Consider the following 13,346-nt stretch of genomic DNA (forward strand, 5'->3'; position numbering starts at 1 on the left):
AATCTAGCATGTTTCTCAAGGCAACAAATTGAGCCCTCTCGTTACTCTTCTCTACAACCTGCACTTTTCCATGCAAAACAAAGTCTCGGACTTCCAGCTCTGTGCATGCATGGAATTTGCTAGTCTGACACCATAATGTCACCATGATGTTCAACCCCTTTGTGACCTCGACCACAGCAAGAACCGCAAATTCCACTTCAATGCTCCTTCATACGTGCGTAGGAAGACCATGTCCTCCCCACTCTCCAAGGACCTGCGGCCGTAGTACAAAGTCCACTCCATGCCCATCCACAAAGATGACAAGATCCAGATGGTTCGGGGACACTACAAAGGTCAGAAAATTGGCAAGGTGGTCCAGGTGCACAGAAAGAAGCACATCATCTATGTCGAGAGGGTGCAACGTGAGAAGGCTGCTGGCACAGCTGTCCACGTGGGCACTCACCTGGGTAAGGTAGCTAGCACCAGGCTAAGACAGGATAGCGATTGGAAAAAATTCTTGAACGCAAGGCCAAATCTGAACAAGTTAGAAAAGAGAAAAGCAAATAGAAGGAAGAACTTACTGAGAAAATGCAGGAAAGAATGCATCTTATTGTACAACCATGGTTTAATTGAATATTTTAGCCTAGCGTTGTGTTCCTTTGGAACTTTTCAAGATGTTCTGGAAGATTTCATTTCCATCTTGCTTTGTTATGGATATGTGCCTGCATAAATCTACTTTTGCAGTTTTGATTAATACTTTTATGAGTAAAAATTGGAATCGTTAAAAAAAAGACTAAATCTCGGCAAGACACAACTACTTGTTTAAGGAGGCATGACTGAAGATTCAAAACCAGGTCTGCTTCTTTCTAACCCACCACATGCATGAGCTACTGGTTAAAACAGAAATGTTGAACCAGATGTAGCCAATGTTGTCTAAGACCTGTGCCAGGCCACCAGAGACCTCCCATCCAGGTCCCATCCATTTTGTTGGACCTGGTGCTTATCAACAAGTATTAATGCTAATTCGAAGGGTGAGGTAGTAACCAGCAGAAAATACTTCAGCTGCTGAAAGACAGCTAGAAACGTGTGAGCAACAGGAAGCAAGAAGGAATTCAGGAGGTACAGGAGGCATCTCGTTTGGAAGCAGAGAACAATGGAGAAGACAACAGGACTCAGAGAGAAAGTGTGGTTACTTGAGAGTGCCTAAATGATTTGCTTAGCTTGTGCCTGGTGGTTGTGATTGGAGAACAAACAAAAAGTATTTTTATCTTCCAGTTGTCCATGCATCCCATGAAAGTACAAAGTTGGGGACAATGACACCATGTCCTTCCACTGACATTTGATTCTAGGTGAAATCTGGAGAAAATGCAAATCTTTAGGTGGGAAAAAGAAAAGCCCACATGCAGTCAGAAAGAGAATGCATGCTTGCAGCTGTGCTGTAGTGAGGATCAGTGCTAAGCGTCAGTGTATACCCAGACACTTCCAGTTATTTCCTGCACCACTTGGTAAAGCTACTTCCTTCCCTTCTACTGGCTGCTTTCCAAAAGCAGAGATTGCCTGAGCATGCTGCTGCTTTCCTTCTTGTCTGCCCATACCAGCTCTGCACCCAACAACTAATACGAAGTGTATTCCTCTGTGCTGTAGGTCACTGCTCCCTGGCAGTCATTGCCACACCGCGTTCTTTGGTGAGTACCAGAGGATAACATTAATGCCTTCAGCTAAGCACATGGTGTAATAATGAAATTACACCTTTAGATTTCTCTGCCAGCTTGACTCCAAGAATGTAAACCATTGCCCTTCAAAGACATGTCGAATTTAAGAATGTTATTACCAGAGGCTCCTTGGATATTGTCCTTTCTATATTCTCCACAAAGTCAGAGGCTTCTCTCCCCTATAATTCTTAGTCTTGTTCGCCACATGAGAAAATTAAGGTTCAGAGAAATGATGTGGACCTACCCAAGGTCATGCTGCAAGTGAGCTTAAGGTACAAGATAAGACTCACAGCCCTAGAACAAAGTTTAGTTTCTTTCTACTAACTCATACTGCTTTTAAACAACTCAGGCCCTTATGTGGGTGCACCTATGTTTATTAGAGATCAGTCTTCTCTAAGTTCCTGTTAAAGACGTAATAAGCAGACATAGAGTAGAGGACGCTAAAAAGGAAGTCCCCTAGATGGGGAGTTGAGTGAAGGCAGAGTTCACATCTGGGCTATTTACCATCACATCCCTAGCACTAGCACAGTTCCTGGGATGTGGGAAATGCTCAGTATGAGTTCCTCCTGAGTTGGAGCATTGGAGAGTGAGGGTACTGATAGGGAACTACCTAATGGCTTTCAGAGAGACATGAAAGAATAGATCCTAAGAGGCCTGGCACATAACACACACTCCAAATATTTGGTGACTAGATTAATTCATCACAATCTCAGGAGGGAAAAGTGCCAGAACACATTATTAGGATTAGCAACCTCCTTGGAATCTACCAGGAAAACTTAAAATTTAACTCTAGATCTCAATTTGATAGTTACTTTGCTTCTTCAAACAATATATACAGTCATCTCTTCATTCATGAATTCAACATGGATTGAACAGAAGCTATGTGCTAGGCATTTTCTAAGTGCTGTGGATTCAGAAACAAAAGACCAGTAACTTCTCAAAGATGAAAATAAACAAGGCAATCAAATAATTCAGTGTGATAAGTGCTGTGACAGAAGTGTTTGAGTACCATAAAACCACAGACTTAGTAGGAGGGCACTTAGTAGGAGGTGAAATGGATGAGGGGAAGGGAAGGGGAGCAAATCAGAATGTAATAAGTAGCAGGGTAGAAATTAGTGGCAGTCTCCCAGGCTAGGAGACCGGCACACATACATATAGGGAGGCATTAGAGCTCACATATTGTGGTGATGGAAGGTATTCTGTGCAGGTGGGAAGTCAGGTGGTGAGAGGTGAGGCTGGACAGGAATACAAGGGCCAGACCTTGAAGGTCATGTCATCCTTCTTAAGCAGGTACTTCTCAGACTTTAATGGGCATGTGAATTGCTGGGGGTCTGGTTAAAATGCAGACTCAGTAAGTCTGGGAAAGAAATCGAGAGTCTGCTTCTCTAACAAGGTCTAAGGGAGACCTCATGCAGCTGGTCCCAGGATCACACTTTAGGTAAATACCATTAGAGTACAGTTGAAATACTTCACTGAAGAGAGTGGCATTATCAGAACTGCATTTTTCTAAGAACCCTGTGGCAGGTTGGAACAGAGTAGACTGTGTTGCGGCAAAATATGAAAGTTTCAAGATATTCTAAGCATCTGAACTAAATAATCCAAGGAAGAATAATAAATGCTTAATAAATAGGTCTAACTAGGTGGAGATTTGATGAAGTCTGTATAAAACACTTCTCTTGGAGTGAAAGCCAGTAGTGAGGGCAAAATGGAAAAACAGAAATACAAGAGGCAGAAAAAAAAACCACACAAAAATCCAGAGAAAACATATTATTATTTGAATAAGCCTTGATTCCTCTCTGGGTCTCAGCTGAAACCACAGCACATTGACTTGGGCTCCAAGAATGACCAACAAGAATAGGCAGCTAAGGAGCAGGCGCCATCCTCACAGATGAAGAGTAAATAACCAGAACAGGGTAAATAAAACCAGCCTCTCAGACACCACTCGGTACACACTGTGATGTTTACCGCTTGCATTTAATTTCAGGGAACCATTGACATTGCAATTCTTTCATAGTAAATCCTTGAAAATAACATGGAAGTCCACCAGACCCCTGAGCAGTGCTTGTTCTTTTACTTATAACTCGTAAGTGCCCTGAATTAGAAACTTCTGTCTGTTTCTGCTAGAAGATCCTCTGTCAACAATACCAGCTAAAACAACATTAGCTAAAAGGAAAAACTCAGGAGCTAAACAAACAAAACCCTCAGGGGTTTATGTCTGTGGTGCTGAAAAGATAATTCAGCTGCTAAACTTTTTTTCCCTTCAGCAGAAGCCAAAAGCATCCAATGTCTGCTGAGATTCGCCCTCCTGTGAAAGTGAGAACTGACATCATGTTCTATACTTTGTGCTGGCTGGCATTCTTTATCGAAAGATGTACAAGATTCAAAACCCCAAATGCCATCTCCCCTTTTACTATTGTTCCTCACGTTCCTTTCCTTCCTATTCATTTACAGCACATCTCAACAAAACACACATGTTGAAGACATACAGCCACCTAGAAATGCCATCAGGATAACCATATCTGCTTCAAAGCACCTTGCCTTCACCTTCCACACAACAAAACAAAGAAATGCAGGTACCCACCTTTCTCTTCTGTGGTTTTCAGGCTCCTGAAATTCCACCACGTACTGAAGATTTTCCACAAAACCTCCTAAGTGAGGTGACACTTAACTGCCTCCTGTTCAATGGCACAACTAGGGGAGGTTTCACAAGACCAGGCTTTGGCTTCCCGGGCTGACACAGGCTTCCAGATCTTAGGAGCAGAGGTGAACTTCCTTCTGTTCTCTGCTGCGGGGGAAAAAGCTAGGAGACACAGTGCCTGGAGGTGGGGGCGGAGGCTGGGGGAAGGGACGTGATATGGGAACCGTCATAAATATGAGATCCTCTCCACATGATTTCCTGTATTTGGTGCCTGATGCCTCTCTCTAGGCTCCCTAGAGGAAATAAGAAATTTAAACTTGTCCTCTGGCCACTGGAAAGAAGAGAGCAAACATACCAAGAACCACGTAAACCAGAATGGCCCAGGCAACAGGCAGGGGGCTGACGGGCCGGCTAACTTTACCTTTTACCAAGTACTTTCTTCCTGAAGTTTCTCCAAGTGTTTGACTCTGCAAAAGTCAAGAATGCCCTCATCCTCTTCCACTGAACTGAAGTGCGTCCTGGCCACGGTCCAGATGTCGTGTTAGTGAGCAGCCGGCAAAAGACAGGTCAGAAGCATCGGTTCTCTAGCCCGGGAAAAGACCCCCTCCATTTTGTCTTTGGACAAGCCATGACATTCTATTTCTAGTCTTGGAATGACTCCTGAAGCTCTCAGGCTGATTTCCCCTAGTATTGAAGGAATTTTCTAAATGCTTCCATCACCCATAGATTGCTGGAAGCAGGGCCCACTGTGTCATTTACGGGATTCAATGCGAAATGAAAATGCCGGGTCCCTTGTTCAAAAATTCCTCAGAATTGCAAAACAGTGATGGAAATGCATTTAACCAAGTGTAGGGTCTTTCTAAGTGCAGGAAACTGTGCGACTTGTCCTGGCTGGAAGGAATCGAGGAAGAGGGCTAATTTGGGGAGCTTTGATTGTAGCCAGCTCAGTTCTCAAGAGGCCTGGACTGCCTCCATTTTGCTCTGCGGGGTGACAGCCCTTGAGTAGCCGTGCACTCAAAAACTGGTACAATGGGGGGAAATGCTGCCTCATGGGTGTGAGCAGGCACAGGCCACTAACCACTCAGCAAAATCTCACTGGTGGTCTCTTTGCCTACTGTCTGGCTCACCTCCAATCCATTCTCCTCTCAGCAGCCAGAGCAGTCTCTAAAGTGCAGCTTTCAGGATATTATTCCTATGCTTATAATGCTTCAATAACCTAATGGGTAAAGGTCAAATGAGCCAACATGGCTACAGCCCCTTCAGGATCTGGCAATGGCTAACCCCTCTTCTCCTACCTCAAAGCCCACCTCCACTTACTCTCTCCTCATCCCCTCCTCTCCATCTCTCCTTCCGCAGGAATCACTCTATTAAGAATGGTCTCCTCCTGGTTGCCAATTCTTCAAACCTCACATTCTCCTGAGAGCATTTTTCTGAGGGGACTGCTAAGGACTCAAAGCCTGAAACTGTATAACCTCTTGTTATTTATTTATTTATTTAAACTTTTTTTTTTTTTACATGGGCAGGCACCAGGAATCGAACCTGGGTCCTCTGGCATGGCAGGCAAGCATTCCTCTGGCATGGCAGGCAAGCATTCTTGCCTGCTGAGCCACCATGGCCCACCCTAACCTCTGTTATTGCATCAAGGCATCAAAAAGAAGAATACAGCATAATTCTGAACCCGCCACAGGCAGCATAAACTGAAACCTCAGCAAGATTATTTTTGGGAAAAAAAAGAAGTGTTCAGCTTAATTAAGGCAATTGATCAATATTGTATGATTTGCTTCCCTTGAAATTAAAGTCGTTAGTAAAAATTGATAGATTAGTTAATCTAAAATGCCAAGTGTTTGGAGAATTAGGAACTCTCTTACAGTGCTGAGTGTAATTTGACAAATCACCTTAAGGAGTAGCCAGGGTAGTTCAAAATTCTGCTTCTGGTCACTGTATATAGTCTAGAGAAATTCTTACCCATTTATACAAAGAGAAATTATAAGAATGCTCAATTGCAGCACTGTTTATAATTGTTAGATTCAGAAAAAAAGCACATATATGCTGAGCAGAGAGAAATGGATTTTAAAAATGAAATGGATCTATAAGTATCAACATGGATAGATAGGACAATAAAGTGGAAAAAAAGGGGGGGGTGGGAAAAAGCCAGTTGCAGAAAAATAGACACATGCAGATGTATGATCAAAAATGTTCACAGTACAATTTGTGGGTACATATTTGGTTAGGAAGAATTGAAAAACATGGACTGAAGGGATGCCAATAGTGATGGTTCAAAGCTGTATGTACCCTAGGAAAATATGTTCTTAAATTTAATCCATTCCTATAGGTGTCAACCCATTGTAAGTAAGCCTTTTTGATGAGGCTACTTCAGTTAAGCTGCGGTCTACCTCAATCAAGATGTTTCTTAATCCTTTTACTGGAGTCCTTTTTAAGAGAATGAATCTCAGACAGAGGCGGAGAAAACCATGGAAGCAAGAAGCTGAAATCAATGAAACCCTGAAGAGAAGGGAGAAACCAACAGACATGGCCATGTGCCTTGCCATGTGACAGAGGAGCCAAGAACTTTCAGCAGCCAGCTCCAAAACACTGGTCTTTAGAAAGAAAGCATTGTCTTGAAGATGCCTTGATTTGGATATTTTCCTGGCCTCAAAACTATGAGTGAACAAATTTTCATCATGTAAGCCAAACCATTTCATGGTATTTGGTTAAGCAACTTGGGAAACTTAAACACATACCTAAATCACAGTGGTTGTCCCTGGAGAGAGAAGGTATGGAATGGGACCAAACAGGGGATAAAATAATTTGTTCAGTTTATTCTACATCTTTAATATTATAAAAAAAAAGCAAAAAAAACATTAATGGCAAAGTAATAATACATTAATTCTGGATGTCAAGTAACAGCTATTTTTTCTCTACAGTTTTTAAGTCTTCTTGAAAAAAAGTCACTAAAATACCGTTTTTCATAATTAGAGACATGCTGAGTCATAAATTAAACATGGTCCCCATCACCCTCCACCCATGCCCATGGTAGGAAAAACTATTAGAGGAAGGACTCTAGGGAAGACCATAATTATCTTCAGTCTTTGATGAAACTCTATCTCAGATTTGCTCACTTCTTCCATGTGAAATGAAGCCTTGGGTCATCAGCCTCCTCTTGTTTATTTTCCAGCTGCATGCATTGGGGCTGGTCCCCACGTTTACTCACAGTTCTGCATCCCTCTCTTCCACTGCTCCCTTTAATATAGTTCCCAGGAGAATGTTTAAAACCTCAGGGAATATAATCTAAAATTTCCAAAAGACAACTTGCCTTAAAAAATGTACCTTTGGAAATTTGAAGAATAAATTATTGTGTTTTGATGATGTAAAGAGGAATTTGTTTTTCATACTTTTAACACTTAAATAGTTGCTCAGACATTCTACATCTGCATACAAATCCAATTTGTTTGCGTTCCTAGGTTGGTTTGGATTGTGGAGTTTTAGCAATAAACCAGTGAGGACTGAGTACGCACTGAACAAAATAAAAGTACGCCATATATGTAGGCATGCATTTATTTACTTTAGTTAAAGGGTAGAAGAGGAAGCTGTGGCTTTGTGGGAAATGCCCTAAACTTTTTTAACCTTTGACTTTCTTAATTAGTAGGTGATTAGTAAGTGTCTTATCCTCACTCCCAGCTTTGCCATTCTACATCTCAGATGGAGAAGTGAATAAACAAGAAGAGAGGTTGCTTCTTTTTAAAGATGAGACCTAGGACCTTTAAAATCAGCTCACCACCCTGGGAACATGACTGTGATGATGTCACAGTCCCTGCTGATGCATCTCTGTACCCTAGATTGCAACCCTGGGAAAATTTCTGCTGCTCACCAGTGTCCACAGCGCTGGGATGGGTTAATCCCACATACACACTGCTAAGGAGTCCCTGAACCAGATCCCTTTCCATCTGCTTGACTGCCCTGAACTGGTTATGTGCACCTTCCCCTCCCTGCCACCCTTCCATCCCTCTCCTCTGGGTCCCTGGGTCAGCCCTTGCTCATCACCACTGTTATGACTCAGGCGTTCATTCTGCACTCAGCGGTCATGCTCTGTGACTCCTGCCTCGTCGCTGGGAACTCTTCCAAGACCTACTGTCTCACTTCTTTGTGCTCCTCAGTGCCAATGATTTTCATCCCACTTTAGCCAATCACTATGCATTGCCATAGTGTCATCACCAGGAGCTGCTCCAGCTTCAAAACAGAAGATGATGTTGATTTGGAAGGAATGAGGAGGGGTCATATCCTTTTACCTCTCCTTCCTTACTTCCACTGTACCTGGCCATCATAAAAAGCTTCAGCTCACTGGGTGCACAGGTAGTTCAGTGGTAGAATGCTCGCCTCCCATGAGGGAGACCGGGCTTCAGTTCTCAGACCATGCACCTCCCCCCCCCCCCAAAAAAAAAGCCCTAGAACTCCTGCATCTCGCTTCTCATTCTTACAATTACTACAGACTACTCTTATCTTCCTGCTAAATACAGATGCCATGGATATAACTTTAGTACTCTCCGGCTAACCCTTCATCAAATCATTTTTTTTCTTGACATGACACTGTGCTATTAGCATCTTCCAGTCCTGAGGGACCTATCAATCCATCTTCTCTGTTCATTCTACCACTGATGGGATAAGTCACAAAAGGTTACAGAAGAGGTCTTCCCTGAAGAGGTCTTCCCACTGAGGACCACTGCTGGGTCCTCACAGCTTTTTAGCCAGGTTTTCCAGTGCTTGTGCCCTTGAGCTAACCTGCTCCCATCTCCTTCAGAACTCTGACCTTCTAACATGTTTGTCTCCCCTTTTTACTTACTCCTTAATCCCTGTGACTGAAAGTACGGTCATATCTCTTACACCTGGACATTAACAAACCTTACTTTAATTCTTCCTATCTTTGGATTATTATCCAATCTTTTTCCCTTCCATTTGCCTCCAAATTTCTTAGAGAAATAATTGATAACCATTGAGCCTTTTCCTCCTCTCTCTAAAGCTCTTGTAATATGTGTCTCTCCTTAAGTTACTCTTTTTAAAGTCAGTAAAGACTTCGGTGAACAGGTGACTTTTCTTGGTCTCATTTTTCTTAACTCTTTACTGAAACTTTTAATATATTAATAATTTCTTGAAACTCTTCCCTCATCTGCCCTGAGTCTACATTACCAGGCATATCCACCATCTGTTCTCCATTCTCTCCCACCAGACCTGAATTTTCTTTTTTTCTTCACTCCTATTTAAATGGGGTAATTTCCCAAAGTATCTGACCCCCCCTTGTTCTGCTCTTGGTACAATCATTTTTTTAGTAACATAGGTTCACATCTGTGCTGGGATAAACAGCTTTTCCCCAGTCCCATGTCTAGTCAGTTCCCAGGTCCTGCTGATTCTTACATCTACAGCTCTTCCTCATCCGTCTCTACATATCTACTGCCATCACACTAAGTTTGCTTTTATCATTTCCTTTTTGAACCACTGAAAAATTACCCCCAGTCTTTGTTCCCCTAAACTCCCTCCTCCCAGCCATCTAACAATTCCTTCTGCCAGATTAATCTCTGTGAAGTACCGCTGTGATTTTGATACTTCCTCCTTGAAAGTCTTTCTCTGACACCTGGGCTGCATACACACTGCCTATCAAATGGCTTTACTTCTTAGATAGTCATTCAAAACCTTCGCAGTCTATGCCCAGTCTATCTTTCCAGTTTCACATTCTCTGCTCTTGTGTACGCAACCTTTAGCTCCAGTCAAAAATGAAACTCCTTCCCTCCCTCCAACAAGCTATGCCCTTTCACCTCCTGTTAGGAGCTGGGCTTTCAGCTAAAAGTGCTTGTCAGAGTCTCAAACAGGCCAGGTCCACATCCCAGCAGGAAGCTCTTCCTCAAACCCTTCTCTGAAAAACGATGCCAGAAATAATCTCTCCCATCACTAAAATTCTAGAGCACATTTTGTCTGTATCACTCTTCCAGACCTTGCCTGTTTTATATAGTAGCTAAGTTTTCAGAACCCAGATGTCCTAAGGATAATAATAATAATATTAATACCTGACATTCAGTGACTGCTTACTATATGCCAAGTCCTTGACATGGATTAATTTATTTAATTTGCTCATCAAACAAACCTATGGGATGCTTCCAGACTTCCTGTTTTTTTTTTCTATTTCTGTAGTCCTTATTTATTTCTATTTCTTCTCGAGTGAATATAGGTAATTTGTGTGTTTCTAGGATTTGTTCTATTCCATCTAGATTTTCTGATGTGTTGGAGTACAATTGTTCATTGTATTATCTTATAGTAGTTTTTATTTCTATAAGATCAGTAGTGATGCTATCACAGTACAGAAAACAACTTGCATTGATCACTGGACATTGTCGTCCTAAAATCCCTCTATCAGCCAAACACAGAGACTATCTTCTGGCCAATGTTCTCCTCATGCCTCCACCTACATCACATAGCATGTGCCTCTCTTCCTTTCCAGAGCCTCCTGGTATCTCCCTTCTTTCTTTCTCCTGGGCTTCATCTCATCACTCCGGTGTAGATTCTCAATTCCTCTCACTTCATGATGCAGAACAATTTGATCATCTTCCTGTTTTGCACCCACCATCCAAGTGCCCAGAGAGTTTCAGCTTTCATCTCCAAAGTGACTCAGTTGGGGAATCTTCTAAAATAAACAACCAGATTTATGCTACTCCCTTCAGAAAGCAAAGTGCTGAAGTTAATGTTATCAATTTAAAGAACAACATTTTCTTTTCCTTCCTGGCCTAGGTATATCTTATCTTCCTGACATATGTATGTCTTATCTTGCATACTATATTTTAAGCATCCTGACTGCATCTTAACCAACTTTCCCTTCTTCATGCCAAATATTTGTTGAAAAAAATAAATTAATAAAAGAGAGGATGATAGAGGGCATGAGGACAGTAGGCATTTAGGACTGATAAGAAGAAGGAGAGAATGCTTTCTATCAATGATTGCATAAACCTAGAAGGCCTAGTTTTTATCGTTGCAGAGGAACAAAAGCTGGGAGATAGAAAAGTGGAGGAAGCAAGATTTGGCAAGATCTTGAGAGGTCTGTAATATTTCCGGAATGTACTGCCTCTTTTCCTGGACCTAGCTTGCTAAATGAATTCCTTAATCACTGAACTTCTTTGGAAATGATGTGCAATTCTCCTCCCACTCTTTTTATTATAGAATGAGTGACGCAGGGAGAATAAGCTGTACTTGAGGTCTCCCTGGACTGGACCTTCAAGCCAGGCGTGGGCAGTGCTCTGGTTGAAACTATTTCCTCTGGTTTAACGTTGTTGAAATGGTCCAAAAGCTAATATTTCAGCTCATTCCCAGGGTTTGACTTCCATTCTTGCTGCCTCGATAAGCTGTCACTTGTTCTTAAGGATGGTGCCATTTTCCTTGCTATTAATTCTTCAAATCAACTGGAATTTATAAAAGTATGTTCTTTATTCCTCTCTGAAAATCATAAATGTCTTCTTCATTTAACATGTCTTTTTCCTAATCATCCCCAGCTACCATAAAGAGAAAATCCAGACTCCTTGTTTTTTTTTTCTATTTCTGTAATCCCTATTTATTTCTATTTCTTCTTGAGTGAATATAGGTAATTTGAGTGTTTCTAGGATTTATAGAGAGATAATCCGCCGCTGCCACCAAAGATCCAATGGTTCTGTTCCTCATTCTGTGCCAGGCTTTGCACCCAGCACTAGGGATAGAGAGATGCATAAGACATATCCTGGCCCCAAGGCATCTCACAGTCCAAACCATTAAACAAAAAATTTCAATATTTTAAAATTAAATATATAAATTTTGTAATCTAAAAGATAATTTAATTAATTTACATATTTAGGTCTGGAAACATTTTAATTCCAGAGTTTTTACTTCATTGAGAGTTTGAATACAACTTCAATGTAATTTGAAGGAATTACTATCTACTGATATCTCAACTGTCCTCCCCATAATCCCATTTTGAATGGAAATGAGGACCTAAGGGCAATTTAGAAATGACAAAAAGGCTCTATTCCAAACCACAGCCATTTATTTGGGTTTGCAGCATGTATGTTTAACAGAAACAACAACAAATTTTCTATATCAATAACGGTCATCATAGTTGCTACCTTTATTAAGTATTTAACATCCATGCACCATGCTAGGTTGGATGATATTTTATTCAATTCTGATAACCACTCTGAAAGGTGGATATGAGCATTGCCATCTTTGATAGGATACTAAGGTTCAGAGAGGCCATGTAACTTGCTTAAGGTCACTTGGCTATGTTCTTGGCTATGAATACATGAAGTAACCTTTGGCTCTCATAGTAAATACTGGATCCATGAATGAAAGAATGACGAAATATATGAATCAGGCTCCTGAAACAATCCCAAACTGCCTAATTAATTACCCATACGCAAAGAAAAAGAAAGCACAGAATAATCATTATAACTTTACCAATAAAACTATGTAGATAGTCAGATAATCTTGGATAACAAGGATTTTTGTTTTGAAGTCTGATGTTTGACAAAGCCCTGGTCTAACTAGGAGAGGGTGATGGACATTTTGAGAAGATAAGTCTAGTTACTTAGAATTTGGCTCTGATTTCACTTGAAAACTTTTAGTTTTCCTTTTTCTTAATACCATCGTAACTCCTCATTATCTTTATTTTTACGATCATAATGAGCCCCTTTTTTTCTGTCATATGGAAAAAAATGAAACATCACTAATTACAGGTGGCAGAAATCCAAGAACTGCAAGTTTCCGAAACTGGTATCTTATGATCCTTGTAGAATCTGTATCAAATTATGATAGAAGACATAAGTCCTAGCCCTTCCCCTACCCCAACTCTTCACACACACTGACATTGATGTGTTTATAGATATTCCATAATATTGATTTTCATAACATATTTTAAGAGTATAAAAATGCAGTATATTATAGTCTATAAATAGTATTGCTATGGATCAAAAAACAGTAAGCCCATAGAAATTTCAAGAAAAAAATAATTACAG

General features: G+C 41.1%; 1 protein-coding gene and 1 pseudogene across 6 annotated transcripts in view; one reads left to right on the top strand and one right to left on the bottom strand.

Moving 5' to 3' along the window:
- Positions 1 to 4,561, bottom strand: part of ADGRF5 (adhesion G protein-coupled receptor F5) — a 101,834-nt gene extending 97,273 nt beyond the window's left edge. For 2 of the 5 annotated variants that reach the window (XM_077162004.1, XM_077162003.1), the window contains exon 1: positions 4,273 to 4,558. The gene's annotated coding sequence lies outside the window, so the exon portion shown is untranslated. Of the gene's footprint in view, positions 1 to 4,272 lie in introns of all 5 variants that reach the window. The other 3 variants (XM_077162002.1, XM_077161998.1, XM_077162001.1) reach the window with 3 other exon arrangements.
- Positions 144 to 7,875, top strand: LOC143684747 (ribosomal protein uL24-like pseudogene; annotated as a pseudogene). Its single transcript, XR_013176143.1, has 3 exons — positions 144 to 1,664; positions 4,143 to 4,264; positions 7,791 to 7,875. The product of XR_013176143.1 is annotated as a ribosomal protein uL24-like pseudogene (transcript).
- Positions 7,876 to 13,346: the final 5,471 nt, after the last annotated feature.

Source organism: Tamandua tetradactyla, chromosome 5 (genome assembly GCF_023851605.1).
Source record: "Tamandua tetradactyla isolate mTamTet1 chromosome 5, mTamTet1.pri, whole genome shotgun sequence".
Lineage (NCBI taxonomy): Eukaryota > Metazoa > Chordata > Mammalia > Pilosa > Myrmecophagidae > Tamandua > Tamandua tetradactyla.